The sequence below is a fragment of the Hemiscyllium ocellatum genome, chromosome 21 (genome assembly GCF_020745735.1).
Source record: "Hemiscyllium ocellatum isolate sHemOce1 chromosome 21, sHemOce1.pat.X.cur, whole genome shotgun sequence".
Taxonomy (NCBI): domain Eukaryota; kingdom Metazoa; phylum Chordata; class Chondrichthyes; order Orectolobiformes; family Hemiscylliidae; genus Hemiscyllium; species Hemiscyllium ocellatum.
The window spans coordinates 27,900,662-27,918,744 of NC_083421.1; positions in this window are offsets into that span (position 1 = coordinate 27,900,662).

Here is an 18,083-nt window from a genome sequence, read left to right on the forward strand (position 1 = left end):
TTCTCTGATAGATCATCTCCAGAATTCAACATATCGCCAAGCTACATTTTATATTTTAGCATCAGTAGAATGAAACATGTCAAAACCTTTTGTTTCCTGAAATATCGTAACAGATTTGTTTCATGAGGCACTCTGTAGATGATTGGTGTTAAATCTCTGTAAACTCCCTACAAGGTATAACACTCACAAGTTGTCTTTTTTTTTCATTTTTGAAGAGGTGTTAGTTCAGCAAGAAATATTTTTATTCTTAAAGAAAATTACTGGCAATATATCTCTGTCTGGAAGTGAAAGTGTCTGGTGACTCAGCAAACTCCCTTAGGCAGCATGAGTCATAGCAAATAGCTACAGTACTATACTATTTAAATAATTATCAGCTCACTTGTCAACTATCCTGCTTCATCCTTCACTGGAAATGATCCAGTCTGCTTCTTACTCCAATCATGGCTGCAGCACCCTCTGAGAAAACTGCATTGTATAGTTGTGTTCCTGAGGGAAGAGTATGCCTTCTATTTCCTTTTATGCTCCTGCTTAAATGTAATCATAGAGTTCATTGCCTCGGTGTTTGGAATATAGAGCATTAGTCAACTTTTGCTTTACCTCAAACCTGATCTCTCTCCCTACACTACTTTCCTTTTAGGGTGTGAGAAACAATTTTAATTTAAAATAAGCTTTTCTGAAAAATAAATCATTGACAGCCAGACGTGCACAGTCAGCACTGTGAGTCAGTGTTCCCCACTGTGGTCACTGCTCAGATATCTGCAAGGCTGCTGGTTGGAGATTTGTCAGTTTTTTGAATATTCTCAATTCTGTTGACCAGTTTTTGTTCAGTCTGAAATACACTATGCAAATTCCCAGCCTTGTAAGTCTCAAATTGCTTTATAAAAAAAACAATGTCCATACTGGAGAGTTAGTCCTCAATTCAAATGGAAAATTGGCAGTACTGTTTGAGTTACTATTCAGATTAAACACAATATATTCTTTTGTTTAGATATTCCCCTTTCAGCTTCACAATATATTATTTGAACTCAAAATGAAACAAAGCCTCTCCAATTATTTTAAAGATTGTTTTGCAACATATTTCAAATTGATTCTGTATCGACACAGGAATTATATACATGTCAAAAAAATTCCTTGCCACCTCAGTGTTGCATAATTTTGTTTAATGAGCAGGTTTTATTTGAACTTGCTGTCGCTCTAATGGAGTGTGTATTCGATCATCAGTAAAGGCTGATTAGGGTAGTATTAAATGAACAAAGACACACTTTCAGTCATTTGTCAGGGCTTTGAACTGAACTATTTAGCAATTAAGGAAATACAATGAATTGCAGGAGAGATGAATAAGAAAGATATTTCTTCATGCTGTTTTTGTAGTGATTGTAATGAGGTCAGCCAGGTGGACATCACAAAATATGAGTTCCCTGATTGGGATGGTTAATCTGGTCCAATCAGGGAGCCCTAGCTGACAGATATAAACAGAATTGTCGGAATTAACCAGACAAATCGCTCCACTAACTAAGAACGGCCATGCACCACCACCCACAGAATCGAGAAAGAGCTATCAATCTGTCAATCCTTTCCGTGTCTGGGCCGGGTGAGGTTTCCCGTGTTGAGTCAAATTAAGCCGCAGGCTCCACTCCTGGTGGTGCCCTTCCATCAATTCCTTGGGAAGGTGATGGCCTAGTGGTATTATCACTAGACTGTTAAACTAGAGACCTGGGTTCATATCCTATGTTGCCAAATGGTGAAAGTTGAATTCAATTTTCCCCCTCCAATGCTATTTTAATTTAGTCCTTGCCCTCCCCTTCACTGTTTTGATCACACAGCATTGCCCTTTGATGTGAAGGGCACTGCTTGTCACAGGCCACTCGGGTGTTTTCCCTACTTTTCCTGGTGGTGGAAATTAAATAAAGATTTGTACACCTTGTCTCTCACTGTGTCTCACACCTGCACACACACACATGATGGGTGCTGGAGATAAAAATAATAAAAAAAATATAAACAGAATTGTTGCTCCTCTCCCTTGTAAAATTGCTGTCTCTTGTATGCAGCTATAAATGTAACTGTTTGCTGTAAACTGTTTTTGTAATTTGTTTAATAAAATAAAAAAAATGAACAGAATTGTCCAAGAGCCGGAAAGTGGGTAGGACGAGCTACCTTAGAGTGGTCGGAAGGTGGGAGGGACGAGGGCTTGCTGGGTCTGTATTGTCTGCACTTTTGTATGTAACAGTATTGTCTAATGTACAAAGTTGCTGTCACTGTCTTGTCCTACGTGGAACTGGGATTTGAGGGTTGTCCTCATCTCCCTGTAAAATGGTTGAACAGTAGGGTTTGGGGCCTAGCTTTGCTGCTCCTCTCCTTTGTAAAATTGCTGTCTCTTGTGTAAAGCTGTAAACGTTTTTTGTAACCTGTTTTGTAATTTGTTTAATAAAAATATAATATAACCAGGAAAAAAAAATAAACAGAATTGTCAGAGGATCTGTTCACTCTGAGAGCTGGTTCTGAGGGAGCTCCATCAGCGTCGAGGGCTACCCTGTGTAAATATAGCTGGATTGGTGACTGGCCTCCTTGGAGTTATTTCAGTGGCAATGAAAGAAAAGCACATTCCTGAAGAAATTCACTCACAACAGTTGTCTTTGAGTTCGGGTCAATATTTCTGACATCATGCTTTTGTCTGGGAAACTTGATTCGTTCAATCCTGCTGTTGAAGTCTGAGCCCAGCATGTGGAAATAATGCATAATTTTTCCCAGACAAATGACATCGGTGCAGATGAAAAGCAATGACTAATTCTCATGATAGCATATGGACCTGCAGCTTTTTCGGTTATTAGGAGCCTAACTTTCCCTGAGGCACCAGACACTAAGACCTTTCAACAGTTGACGGATTTAGTTAAGGAATATTACAACCCCAAAACTCCTCTAATTCTGAGATACTATCAGTTTTGCTTGGCGATTGAGAATCAGGGGAATCTGTTTCAGGAATTTTGACTAGGTTACGGTGACTACCAGAGGTATGTGATTTTAGTTTAACTCTTAAATGCTGAGGGATCAGTTGGTACGTGGAATTAATGATGTAACCATGCAAAAGCATTGAATACCTGAAGCTCAACAGACACTACATCTGGCTTTATCATTGGAAAATGCAACAAGTGGAGCATGAGTTGCTGGGTATTTGATGGAGGAGGACACCCTTGTAGGTCCAACTGAGTTTACGAACACCACTTGAGGAAAAGCAATTGCATAGCCTCACCCAGGTCATATCCTGAACAGAGGGACTCTAGGTCAGTCGACAGAAAGACCCCAAAACAAAGATAAGCCTCAGCCAAATGATTAAAATTTTCATCAGGATCTGGACCAGCAAGCCACTGTGGTTGCTGCCAGTATCCAGACAACAAAGCAGTGCCACTAGACCTAAACTGAGTAAGAGAACTCTTAAGCCAGTATCCAGGAGAGTGTACATAATACAAGGTCCACCTACATCTGGTTTGGAACAGTTATTGCTCAGCAACATCTAAATCAGAACCAATCAATATAAATATCTCAGTAAATTGTCACCCGGCTATAATAAAGGTTGATACCGGTGCGGCTGTTTCAGTGAATGCAGAACTAGTCTTTAACAAGATTCGCTCTGGGTTCCAGCCTTTCAGTTTTTGAAAGACCTGGGCGAGACTGAGAACCTCTACCAGGAAGGGTACAATTTTGATTCCAGTCTCATATGAGAAGGAGCTGGTTCAGTTCCCACTGATCATCACAACAAGCTTGATGGGGCGAACTTGGTTGAGGAAGATTCACTTCGATTGGCTCAACATTTTTCAAATAGATAATAGCTGAGTGAAGTCCTAATTAATTACCCAGATGTGTTCATGAAGTTCTAGGGACTATCAAAGGAGCCAAGGCCACCTGCATGTTGACCAGGAAGCAATTCCACGATTCTACAAGGCCTGTCCAATTCATACAAAACCTGGCCTCCACCCTTTGCATCAACTCTTAAAAAAGTGTCAGCCTTGGAAATGGTTGCAAAGCCAAGCCTTAGCTTACAGGGAATTGAAAAAAAACTTTGGTCATCTTCTAAGGTGCTGGCACACTATGATCCCAAGCGAGATCTGGTACTGACATGCGATAGCTCCCTGTATGGCATTGGGGAGTGTCTGCTCATAGGTGGCTCAATGGAGAGGAACATCCAATAGTGTACGCATCTAGGACTTTGGCTGATACAGAGTGTAAATACTCCTAAGACAGAGAAGAAAGATTTGGTGTCTATATTCGGAGTCAGGAAATTCTACCAATATAGTTACAGCATCGTGCAGGATATATCGTTTCAGTTGCGTGACATTGTAATCCTTTGCTATAAATTCTGTGTCTTATGATCTGCTTCACAGCTACCTGATGAAGGGACAGTGCTCCAAAAGCTAGTGCTTCCAAATAAACCTGTTGGACTATAACCTGGTGTTGTGTGATTTTTAACTTTGTCCACCCCAGTCCAACACTGGCTCTTCAATATCATGTCTTTTTAAAATCTTTCTCCTCTCACCTTGAAAATATGCCCCTTAGTTTTGAACTCCCTGGCCCTAGGGAAAACACCTTTATCAATGCCCCTCATAATTTTATATACCTCAATAAAGTCACTCCTCAACTGACTACACTCCAGTGAAAAAAAGTGCCAGCCTATCCAGCCTCTCTTTAGAACTCAAACACTCCATACCTGGCAACATCCTTGTAAATCTTTTCTCTACTCTCTCCAGCTCAGCAATATCTCTCCTACAACACGTGAACAGAACTGGACACAATACTCCAAACGGCAGCCTCACCAGCACAAAGACATTGTTAATCAAATTGTGGTTGATGTGCTTTTGCCCGTATTGCTTCAAACTGCAGCTTTTGGACATATTGGCTTGTTCAAGGAGCTGGCAGAATCTTTTGAAGATAAAAGGCAATATTATCAGCTCTTTGAAAAGAATGAGAAATGGAGCTCCGAAATCCCTCGAGAGGAATCCGAGTCCACCACTTGTTCCCATACAATCCTGGACAATATATTGAAGTTCCCTTTTCAAATGTAGCATCACAAGAAAAAGGCAACAGAGTACTGGTAGAGAGATGGAGAGACCTCTCAACAGATAACATTTTTCTCCCAGGGTCCTCAGAGAGTACTTAGCTGACCTAAGGAAGTGCCTGGAGGGATACACCTGCCTCAGTGCCAGGGACCTGCGTTTGATTCCACCCTCTTGTGGCCATTAATGTGGAGCTGGCACATCCTCCCCATGTCTATTTGTGCTTCCTCCAGGTGCTCCAGTTTCCTCCTCCAGTTCAAAGATGTGCAGTCTAGATGGATTAGCCCTCTAGAATACAGGGATTGGTAGGGGTGCTAATTCTGGTTGGGATACTCATTGGAGGGTTGTGTGCACTCGATGGACCGAACGGTCAACTTCCACACTTCACCAAAGGGGTGATCACAACTCTATGTCACTTACTCGACCCAGACACACCCTCCCTGCAGGATGGGGACTGCTGTGGTGAGCGGATTCCTCCCTTTCTACAACATCAGGCCTTTCAGTTGCAGCTGGTGAGGCTGTCAATATATCTCAGTTTGCTATGCTTCAGTGCATCCAGTGAGCAACCCACAACTATACAACATAAGGCAATTACCAAAGTGTAACAGAGCTGAGTGAAACTAGGGAGAGAAATTCCTTGATGGAAAGCTGGTCAAGGAGGTATGGTATTGAGGTGATGGAGAAATCAGAGGATGGGAAGATTAACCAATCTGGCTGTGATGACACAGAATATCATTGGTAACTTGACCATTTACTGTGAATAGGGTAAAAATGGAATTAAATGGTTTTGAATCATGCACAATGATTCAGTTTCCTTGGAAACAGGACCAAAACCATAAGCGTATACTTGCAAATTTTCAACACATAAAACCTTGTCATTTTTCTACAATTCCCAAGACACAAATGGAAAATTTCACAAAATAAGTATTTGTTCTAAATATTCACTTTCTACCTTGCTTATATGCAGAATAACATTCGCTTTTAGTGTTACGTAGTTAACATTTCTCAGTTCCATATCTTCTTCAAAAACTGTAGTTCTCATACTGCAGTAGTTCTCATGACTCCATACCCCACAATGGGGCAGTTAAAACAGCATTTAGTGTCACGAGCAGCCCTTCCTTTGAGACAGCAATGGCAAAGGTGAAGAGGCAATTCTGATGACACATCTCTGGACCCATTGGAGTGCCTCAATAAGCATGTTGATTTCCACGTTACCCATTTATGAGGAGATCCGTTTTTAAAAGGCAAACATTTTGATGCCTTTTATTGTTGTCACTGCAGCCATATTGGTGAAGATGTTGCTTTTTCCTCTATCAGGTGCACTGGCTGTGATTCCTGACACCTCCTAGTGTGCAGATCACTTAAACTGCTGTGCAACCCTGTCCATGCCTCTCCCTCCGTTTTATAATAACCAGCCACCGCCATCCCTCAAAAACTGCTTCTCCACATGTTGTGCAGTAATCCTCATTGTTGTGTGAAGGCACACAACATGGCTGTTTATGCCTTAAACTTCCAGGATTTTACAATCGCTTTCAATTTGCTGGTGAAAATGAGTTACAATCCAATATCAAGTAGGTCTCTTCAGAGAAACTTACAAAGCAAGTCACTTTGGAATGAAATTACTGTGTTAGCTTCTGCAGACGCTGCTGTTTTTTTTTGGCCGTTTCGGTTCAATGCAGGAGCAGCACTCAAGAAGCTTGTATGATTTCAAATAAACCTGGTGGACTAGAACCTAATTCTGTTTGACTTCTGACCTTGGGTACCTCAGTCCAACACCGGCACCTCCACACATGGAAAATGATACCTGCAGCAAATTTCATCTAGTGAGACTATTCTGGGCAGCTGAATTAAAGGAGAATATTGGGATTAATGAAATACAAGTAACTGACTAAAGTGAATAGAATCCTGTTGAAAAATTACTGTCATTTTGAGGAAGACAGTGAGTGCAAATGAAAAGAAAAAGATAATGACACAAAAGCATCATTCAGTTGGGCTAAACGACATTCGGAGAAAGGAATATGGAAGCACAAGAACAGTTTTGCAATTTTTACACTTGAACTCCAACATAAACCAATGAAGCATTTATTATTTTATACAGTAGATGATTGTGTCTTTGTTCACAATGAGCCGCAGATTTTCTTTGACCCATTTATGTTGAACAGGATCCGAAGACTTTCTCTTGTGTTTTTTTGGGCAGTTGGGTGTCTAAATCCAACCCGTTTTCTGTGAAAAATCACAGATTTGCTTTCTCCACACTTAACGGCAATCATCCCAGGCAGTTGAACACACTGCTTATTTCAATCCTGAGCATAGGCCAAGACAGAAAAACACTCTTCCCCGTGTAGCATCAAATGACTTGAAATTGCTTTCTCTGAATGTGATTGCCAAAGGGTGGTTGTTGTGGACAGTTGAGCAAGGTATAGTATGGGGTCATTTTCTGATGCTTTGGCAGAACACACAGAAACAAGATTAGGCTATTTAGTAATCAAACCTACTTCACCATTTTGTTGGACACAGCAGTTCTATCTTTTCGATCCCAATTCACCACTGATTCTCTATTTCTTTACACATTTCCTTCCTTTTCTAACATTTCACTTAATGCAACACCGATGACTAATGCAATCCACAACACTGGGGAGACATCCTCTAGTTTAGTCCGTTTTCATCAGAATAGTTTGAACTTACAGATTTTGCTCCTGGCTCCCCTTCCAGGGGAACTAATTATCTCTTAACTAACTTCATTATTTCTGATTTCTTCATTTAGTCATCCATCACCATCTTCACTGTACAGAAGATAATCTACTTATACCCTGGTCTGCCATTAAAACTGTTACAATGTCTTGTTGACAGAAAGATGAGATCAAGCTCAAGACTTATTTGACCTTGGGATGGCAGTGTCATTGGCAAGGCCAGTGTTTATTACCCATCCTCTTGTTGCCCTAATAATCTGATGACAATGTGCCTTTTGAACTGCAGCAATCTTCACAATCTACAATATAATTTTCTGCAGTACTCTGGTAAAACTGAGTGACTTGCTGCACCATTTCAGAAGGGAAATCTTGGTTGTGGTACTGAAGACTTGCACTCCAAAATGAGCTGAGCCTAATTTGGGGGTAGCACCATGCCTCTGTGGTTAGCACTGAGTCAGAGATCTACAGCACAGAAACAGACCCTTCGGTCCAACCCATCCATGCTGACCAAATATCCCAACTCAATCTAGTCCCACCTGCCAGTACCCGGTCCATATCCCCCAAACCAATCCAATTCATGTGCCCATTCAAATGCCTTTTAAGTGTTGCAATTGTACTAGCCTCCACCACTTCCTCTGCCAGCTCATTCCGTACACATACCACCCTCTGCATGAAAAATGTTGTCCCTCAAGTTTCTTTTATATCTTTCGCACCTCACCCTAAATCTATGCCCTCAGGTTGTGGACTCGCCCATCCCAGGGAAAAGACTTTGTCCATTTATCCTATCCATGCCCTCATGATTTTGCAAACCTATATAAAAGGTCACCTCTCAGCCTTTGATGCTCCAGGGAAAAACAGCCCCAGCATGTTCAGCCTCTCCTCAGTTCAAATCCTCCAACCCTGGCAACATCCTTGTAAATCTTTTCTGAACGCTTTCAAGTTTCACAACATTTTTCTGATAGGAAGGAGACCAGAATTGCATGCAATAGTCCAACAGTGGCCTAACCAATGTCCTGTACAGCCACAACTGACCTCCCAACTCCTATACTCAATACTCTGACCAATAAAGGAAAGCATACCAAACACCTTCATCACTATCCTACCTACCTGTGACTCCACTTTCCAAGAGCTATGAACCTGCACTCCAAGGTCTCTTTGTTAGCAACTCTCCCTAGAACCTTTCCATGCTTCTTCACAGCACCATGGTGTCAGGTTCAAGGCCAGCCTTGTCTGCGTGGTGTTTGCACATTCGCCCTGTCTGAATGGGTTTTCTCTGTGTGCTCCGATTTCCTCCTCTAGTCCAAAGAGATGCAGGTTTGGTGGATTAGTCATGCTAAATTGCTCAGTGTCCAGGACGATGCAGGCTGGTCATAGGAAATGGAGGGTTATCAGGATGGGGTGGAGGGTCACTGTGGACTCAATTGCTCAAATGGCCTGCTTTCACACTATAAGGATTCTATGATTTGGCCAAATCTATTCCAGTACAACTACAACAGTGGCAACTTCCAACAATAGAGAAAGTGAGGACTGCAGATCAGAATTGAAGAGTATGGTGCTGGAAAATCACAGCCAGTCAGGCAGCATCCGAGGTGCAGGAGAATCAACATTTCAAGCATAGGCCCTGGGTTTAAAAGTCCAACAAGAATTAACTAGGAATTATCTGATCACAAGGAGCATGTGTTGGAAAGTCTTATAAACAGTGCGGTCAAGGGGGGACTAATTTAGAAGTAATCTGCCCCCCATTCACTTTGAGTTCTACCAGGAACATGGAACTGAAAACTTCTGGTACCCTAGGTCCAAGTATGTGCAACAAATTCGAATTGATGAGATGAGGTGCGAGGGTTTGTCCTTGGGACCAAATCAGTCTCGTCTCAATTTGGTACCAAAGACCCAGAGTAAGACTGAAGTCAATGGGAGTCAATGTACAGCTAACCTTTTGTGGAAACATACCCAGTACAATTATATTTCTGGTTACTATGGCAGCAGAGTAAGATGCTCTAGTTGGAGTTCCTCTTCTCGGCGGAGCATGTAATGGTGTCTGGTGGTGATTTTTTAAGTCGCGGTACAGTCCAGTTATTGTTTTTTTTAACGGCTAAAATTTAAAGATTTTCTTTTAAGCGCCTAGCGGACGCGGAAGCTGGTGTCGCGCTAGCTTACCTGGGAAGGTTTTTTTTCCTTATAAAAGCGTGCAGGTGAGGAACCCGAGGCACTAAAGTGTTAGAGCCTCCCAGCCGCCCTCCTCCCCTAACCTAATAATAAGACCCGTTGTGGTAAGTAGGTAAGTGCTGCATTTTGCTTGTTTGTTTCTTTAGATCTAGTTTTTAAAGTTTACTTTTTAAGAGGGATGGTAGCAAAGGCAGTGCAATGTTCCTCATGTAACATGTAGGAGGTGAGGGAAGCCATTAGCATCCCTGCTGATTACACTTGCAAGAAGTGCACCCATCTCCAGGTCCTCCAAGACCGTTAGGGAACTACAGCTGGAGTTGGATGAACTGTGGATCATTAGGGAGTCAGAGGTGGTCATAGATCAGAGCTTTAGGGAAGTAGTTACTCCAAAAGTTAGAGAGATGGGTGACAGTGAGGGGGAGTGGGAGGAAGCAGCCAGTACAGGGACCCCCTGCAGTCATTCCCCTCAAGAACAAGTATACCATTTTGGATACTTGTGGGGGGGGGGGGGGGGGGGGGGGGGGCGGGATGACTTACCAGGGGTAAGCAACGAGGTTCAGGCCTCTGGCACGGAGCCTGTCCCCATTGCACAGAAGGGAAGGGTGGAGAAAGGTAGAGCGATAGTTATTGGGGACTCAATAGTGAGGGGCACAGATAGGCAGTTTTGCAGGGGCGACAGAGACTCACGATTGGTATGTTGCCTCCCAGGTGCAAGGGTACATGATGTCTCTGATCGTGTTTTCTGGGTCCTTAAGGGGGAGGGGGAGCAGCCCCAGATCGTGGTCCACGTTGGCACCAACGACATAGGTAGGAAGAGAGAGGTGAGGATGTCAGGCAGGCTTTCAGGGAGCTAGGTTGGAAGCTCAGAGCTAGATCGAACAGAGTTGTTGTCTCTGGTTTGTTACCTGTGCCACGTGATAGAGAGTCGAGGAATAGGGAGAGAGAACAGTTAAATGCGTGGCTACAGGGATGGTGCAGGAGGGAGGGATTCTGGTTCCTGGACAACTGGGGTTCTTTCTGGGGAAGGTGGGACCTCTATAAACAGGATGGTCTACACCTGAACCCGAGGGGCACCAGTATCCTTGGTGGGGGCGGGGGGAGGGTTTAAACTAACTCTGCAGGGGCATGGGAACCTGGACTGTAGCTTTAGGGTACAGGACCTTGAGTGTAGGGAGGTTAGGAACATGGCAGCGATCTCGAAAGAGGGTGCCTGTAAACAGGAAGGTGGCTTGAAGTGTGTATACTTCAATGCCAGAAGTGTAAGAAATAAGGTAGGTGAGCTTGCAGCATGGGTTGGTACCTGGGACTTCGATGTTGTGGCCATTACAGAGACGTGGGTAGAGCAGGGACAGGAATGGCTGTTGCAGGTTCCAGGTTTTAAGTGTTTTAGTAGGGTCAGAGATTGGGGGTAAGAGAGGGGGAGGTGTTGCATTGCTTGTCAAGGATAGTATTACAGCAGTGGAAAGGGTGATGGAGGAAGACTTGCCATCTGAGGTAGTTTGGGCGGAGGTTAGAAATAGGAAAGATGAGGTCACCCCATTAGGAGTTTTCTACAGGCCTCCTAATAGTCCGAGAGAAGTAGAGGAAAGTATTGTGAGGATGATTCAGGAGAAGAGTGGAAGTAACAGGGTGGTTGTTATGGGGGACTTTAACTTCCCAGATATTGACTGGGAAAGCTATAGCTCGAGTTCGTTAGATGGGTTGGTGTTTGTCCAATGTGTGCAGGAGGGTTTCCTGACACAATATGTAGACAGGCCAACAAGAGGTGAGGCTATACTGGATTTGGTTCTAGGTAATGAACCAGGCCAGGTGTTAGACTTGGAGGTAGGTGAGCACTTCGGGGACAGTGACCACAACTCGGTGACTTTTACTCTAGTGATGGAGAGGGATAAGTGTGCACTGCAGGGCAAGAGTTATAGCTGGGGGCAGGGAAATTATAATGCGGTGAGGCAGGACTTAGGATGTGTGGATTGGAAAAATAGGCTTCAAGGGAAGAACACAAATGATATATGGAGATTGTTTAAGAAACAGCTAATGGGTGTCCTTGATAAGTATGCACTAGTCAGGCAGGGAGTTAAGGGTCTTGTGAGGGAGCTGTGGTTTAATAAGGAATTGGAATCCCTTGTGAAAGGGAAGAGGGCGGCCTATGTAAAGATGAGGCTTGAAGGTTCAGTTGGGGCGATTGAGAGTTATAAGGTAGCCAGGAAGGATCTAAAGAGAGAGTTAAGAGCAGCAAAAAAAGGGGACATGAAAAGTCCTTAGTTGGTAGGATTAGGGAAAACCCAAAGGCTTTCTATAGGTATGTCAGGAATAAAAGGATGATTAGGGTAGGTATCGGTCCAGTCAAGGATAGTAGTGGGAAGTTGTGCGTGGAAGCGGAGGAGATTGGAGAGACACTAAATCAATACTTTTCGTCAGTATTCACTCAGGAACAGGACACTGTTGCTGATGTGAATATTGAGTCACAAGTGATTAGAATGGATGGCCTTGAGGTATGTAGGGAAGAGGTCTGGGGAATACTGGAAAGGATGAAAATAGATAAGTAACCTGGGACTGATGGCATTTATCCTAGGATCCTCTGGGAAGCTAGGGAGGAGATAGCGGAGCCATTGGCCTTGATTTTTATGTCCTCGTCTACGGGAATAGTGCCAGAAGACTGGAGGATAGTGAATATGGTCCCCTTGTTCAAGGAGGGGAGTAGGGATAGCCCTAGTAACTATAGGCCAGTGAGTCTCACTTCTGTTGTGGGCAAAGTCTTAGAGAGAATTGTAAGGGATAGGATTTATGAACATCTGGATAGGAATAATGTGATCAAGGATAGTCAGCATGGTTTTGTGAAGGGCAGGTCGTGCCTCAAACCTTATTGGTTCTTTGAGAAGGTGAACAAGGAAGTGGATGAGGGTAAAGCAGTAGATGTGGTGTATATGGATTTTAGCAAGGTGTTCGATAAGGTACCCCATAGCAGGCTAATGCAAAAACTACGGAGGTATGGCATTGAGGGTGCATTTGAAGTTTGGATTAGGAATTGGCTGGCTGGAAGGAGACAGAGGGAAGTAGTTAATGGTATTTGTTCATCTTGGAGTGCAGTTACTAGTGGTGTTCCACAAGGATCTGTTTTGGGACCATTGTTGTTTGTCATTTATAAAAATGACCTGGAGGAGGGGCTTGAAAGCTGGGTGAGCAAGTTTGCGGATGATACGAAAGTCGGTGGAGTTGTGGACAGCGAAGGAGGATGTGGCAGGTTACAGCAGGATATAGATAAGTTGCAGAGCTGGGCAGAAAGGTGGCAAATGGAATTCAATGTAGCTAAGTGTGAAGTCATTCACTTTGGTAGGAGTAACAAGATGGATTACTGGGCTAATGGTAGACTACTTGGTAGTGTGGATGAGCAGAGGGATCTTGGTGTCCATGTACACAGATCTCTGAAAGTTGCCACCCAGATAAATAGTGCTGTGAAGAAGGCATATGGTGTACTGGGCTTTATTGGTAGAGGAATGGAGTTCCAGAGTCCTGAGGTCATGTTGCAGTTGTATAAGACTCTGGTGCGGCCTCATCTGGAGTAATGTGTGCAGTTTAGGTCACCATACTATAGGAAGGATGTGGAGGCATTGGAACGAGTGCAGAGGAGGTTTACCAGGATGTTGCCTGGCATGGTAGGAAGATCGTATGAGGAAAGGCTGAGGCACTTGGGGTTTTTCTCATTGAAGGTGGTTTAGGGGAGATTTGATAGAGATGTACAAGATGATTAGGGGTTTAGATAGGGTTGACAGTGAGAATCTTTTTCCACAAATGGAGTCAGCTGTTACTAGGGGACACAGCTTTAATTTAAAAGGGTGGTAGGTATAGGACAGATGTTAGGGGTAGATTTTTTACTCAGCGGGTTGAGTGTTCATGGAATGCCCTGCCAGTAGCAGTGGTGGACTCTCCCTCTTTATGGGCATTTAAGCGGGCATTGGACAAGCATAGAGGTTATTGGGCTAGTGTAGGTTAGGTAGGCTTCGGTCGGTGCAGAGGGCCGAAGGGCCTGTACTGTGCTGTATTTTTCTATGTTCTATGTTCTAACTTGCTTCTTTTCATCTTTCTTTCCCCTCCTGTTGCAATTTTTCCTTTCTCCCTCCCAACTTTTAATTTCTTAAAGTACTCTAGCAAGAGGGAATGGAGAACTGAGTCGGAGATGATTCACGGCCAGAACAGAGGCAGAGAGCATGGGCTGAACTCCAGAATGGAATTGTAGTTGGAGCCAGGAGCAGTAGAGCACAGCGAGCAACAGGCTGAGTCTTGGAAGCAAACCATGGCCAGAGTCTGGAGCAGGGGAGCAGAATGAGTGTGCGCTGAGCTGGGAAGCTGAGTCATGGGCCACAGCATAGAGTGGGAGCAGAACAAGGCCAGGCCAGCCAGAGCAATGAGACCTGGAGGTTAGACCGGGACAGAGGCTAGGACATGGAGGAATGAGGCATGGACTCAAAAAACTATAACTTGGGTAGTTTAAGGCTTTTCTGAAACAGCCTCATTTTGGCCTGAAAGGCTAGCATGGTATTACAGAATTTATTTTTCACTTTCAATTCTGCAACAACACTGAAGTATCTGTACCAAGGTACCCTCTACCTAAGATGGTGCTGAGAGGCTACATTCCAAACTTTACACTCCAATGAATATGACAGTAAGACTTTTCTATTTTAATCAAAAAGTAGTTGACTATTTTTGCTCAAAAATGGTGTGATCAAGCCAACTGAGACAAGGAAAGGTTTGGAATTAGACAGACATTACTCCAGAGAGGTTGGTAGCCCATCAATGTGCCATTTACACAGAGGCTCCCTCAAAGCCCACTGAGTGTAGGCAGAATATCTGACACTTATTTTACTAAACAATTACAACAGTTAACATTTACAGTTGTATGCAAAGAAACAGCAAGTTTATAAAAGGAGGAGCAATTTTAGGAAGGAAGTAGTCTTGGCTGCTATTGAATGAGTATCTTGCTTACCACTGAGCTTTAACAACTCCTTTATGTCTCATTAGATCACAGTTCCAATCTGATATTGGGCATTTTACTCCATGTTCTAGTGTGCTTGTGGCCTTACGTTGCACACTTATTTACAAACTAAATCTAACAAGATAAACCAACTAACTGAATGCATCTTGTGATTAGATTTGTGGATGTCATATTAGTCATGGTGGAGATGCCAGTATTGGACTGGGGTGGACAATGTCAGAACACTTCACCTGACAAAGGAGCAGTGCTCTGAAAGCTTGTGATTTTAAATAAGTCCATTGGACTATAACCTGGTGTTGTAAGGTTTCTGACCTAGTCATATTAGTCATCACTTATTGATGTGCAATGAGTGGAAATGCAGTCAAACAAATAAAAATGAGAAGCTATTCTGTCTAGTAATGAGTTAAAAATAAAATTAAATGGCAGAATATGTTTCTTTTTCCTGTTAATACTGGTGTGACATTGCTACAATAATAAGATATAAATCATGACAGGTTATGGGGTACTTTATGAGTGATCAATGTCAAAAATATTGGTAGGGGAAATATATCACTTACTTCCACAGAAACTGCTTAACTAGTCACAGGGATGACAAGGATGCAGAGTCTTTCATTATACTGGGGTGCTTCACATTGTTTAGTGGAATCTAGCTCTCCATATTCAAACTATATAGAGTCAGAGCACAGAACAGACCTTTTGGTTTAACCTCTATGCTGACTATATTCCCAAATTAAACTGGCCCCACCTGCCTGCTATTGGTTCATACCCCTCCAAACCTTTCCTATTCATGAACTTATCCAAATGTCTTTACAATATTATAACTATTTGCATTCACCACTTTCTCTGGCAGTTCATTCCATTCATGCATGAATCTATGTAGAAAAGCTGCCATTTGTGCCCTTTTTAAATCTTTCTACTCACCTTAAAATATGCCCCCAGTTTTGAACTTCCCCACCCTGGAGAACATACACCTGCTATTCACCTCATCTCTGCCCCACATACTTTTATAAACCTCAATAAAGTCATCCCTCAAACTTGTATGCTCCAGTGAAAAAGGAGCCAGTCTATTCATCTCTCAAACTCTCCATTCCTGGCAACATCCTGGTAAATCCTCTGATCCCTCTCCTGTTTAATATCCTTCCTGTAAGGATTTGATTTGAGACAAATCTTTAGGGAGTTCAAGGATTTTTTAAAAAATTACCCCAAAGATTGATTTTTTTCTTTCCAGAATGCTGTCAAGATAATTACAACCCTTCCAATGAAGAATACTAACAAGATACAGGACTATGCATCTGCTGATTTATTGTTGGCCTTCAGCTACTGAAAGTATAAATCAGATTTTGCCTGGACGTTTGCCACATGTTTGAATAGCCGAGGCCTTTTCAGCTGTGTACCTTGAGCTTTGAGGAGATAGGCCAACAGTGTAGCTTCAAAATGTTCACTCTGCTTTCTTCTCAGATGCTGCTAGAACTGCTGAGTTTCATTAGCAACTGTTCCATTGTAAGGGATTAGTAGGACACATTAGAGACCATGGAGATAATCTAGGTGTACACCTGGGAGGTATGAACACTGTCCTTAATGAATACTTTGTCAGTATTCACCATGGTAAGGCTGACACAAAGGTCAAGCTTAGAGTGATGGTGAAAAAGCACAGATCAGGAACAGGGAGTGATTTTTGGGCAAAAATTCATCAGGAATGAGGCAGGGAGCCTTCAGGGTGGAGAGACCAGAGGCACCCTGTTTTATTCCTGATGAAAGGCTTTTGCCCAAACCATCGATTTTCCTGCTCCTTCGATGCTGCCTGACTTGTGCTTTTCCAGCACAAAAGATCTCCATTATGAGGGAAAGAATGTACCTGGAGAGATGGATTAGTTAAGGATAGTCAGCATGGGTTTGCTAAGGGAAGGTTATGTGACCAATTCTGAGGTAACCAGGAATGTTGATGAGGGTATTGCACATGTGGTCTTCATTGACTTGACTCCAAAATTGGCTGAGGCAGGGAACAGAGGATAATGTGGAACAATGATTGTGACCAGGAGTCTGTTTCCAGTGGCTGTTTCTAACATGTTAATTTATACACAATGTAGGACAAACCTCAAATCTCAGTTTCAAACATTACACAACAGCAATGACATTTGTACATAAGTTATCATGTATACAATACAGACCCAGCAAGTCCTTATCCCTCCCACCTTCTGGCCACTAAGGCAGCCCATCCATATGCACCTTCCAGCTGTGCCATATGCCCCTTTCAGTTCAGTCCACTTGACCCCTTTTGACCACCTCTAGGGCAGCCTGTCCCAATTACCCCTTCTCAGGACAACAGCACTCAGAACAGCCTACTCACCTTCTGGCTCTTGGATAGCCTGGCATTTGGGGTGGCCATCCACACTCTGGCTCTTGGGCTGAGCTTTCAGGACAACCCATGAGCCTCCCTGCTCACAGTAAAGCCTGCCAGACCCAGGGACACAAGACAGTGCAGGTGATAAGTCCAACAAAACAAGATGAGTTAATTGGAGAGCCAGGGCCACTCACAGGAACAGTACATTTTAAAAGGTGGATAACTCAGTTTAGTCCATTCCTGAAGGAAAGGTCTTCAGGAAACTCCAGGATACAGCAAGTGTTCACCTCCCAGCACACACAGGTGTTCAATCTTCAGAGGCCCAGTCCCAGGGCTAGGCCTCCACACTGGAACTGCTCCTCTGGTAAAATCTAAGTCTTCCACAAGGGCTCAGTCTAAAACACCAGAAGCAGTGAGGTTACATACAAAAACCAAAAACTAGAGTCCAAGGGCCAAGCCCACCACAAAATTAACATTCTCCTTTTCTCAAAAAAGGAGCGTAACAGGCTGTAACCAGCCAGTGAAAAACAATCCCCTACTGAGAACTGAGTTACACCTGAAACACTGTGCACATCAGGCAGTTTAGAAATCAGTCCTCATTACAGAAATATCAGTTAACAAATTGGCTAAATAATTTAGCTAGTTCAAAAATCAGGTTCCCCCCCCCCCAAAATCAAAAAAGCAGAAGCTAACACTGACTATAGCACCAGCCAGCACAGAATCAATCCTGTAAATTAAGGCCTCTGAATCTTCTCTTAATTTTTTTATTTTATTAAACAAATACAAAACAGTTTACAATAAACATTTACAGCTGTACAAGAGACAGCAATTTTACAAGGGAGAGGAGCAAA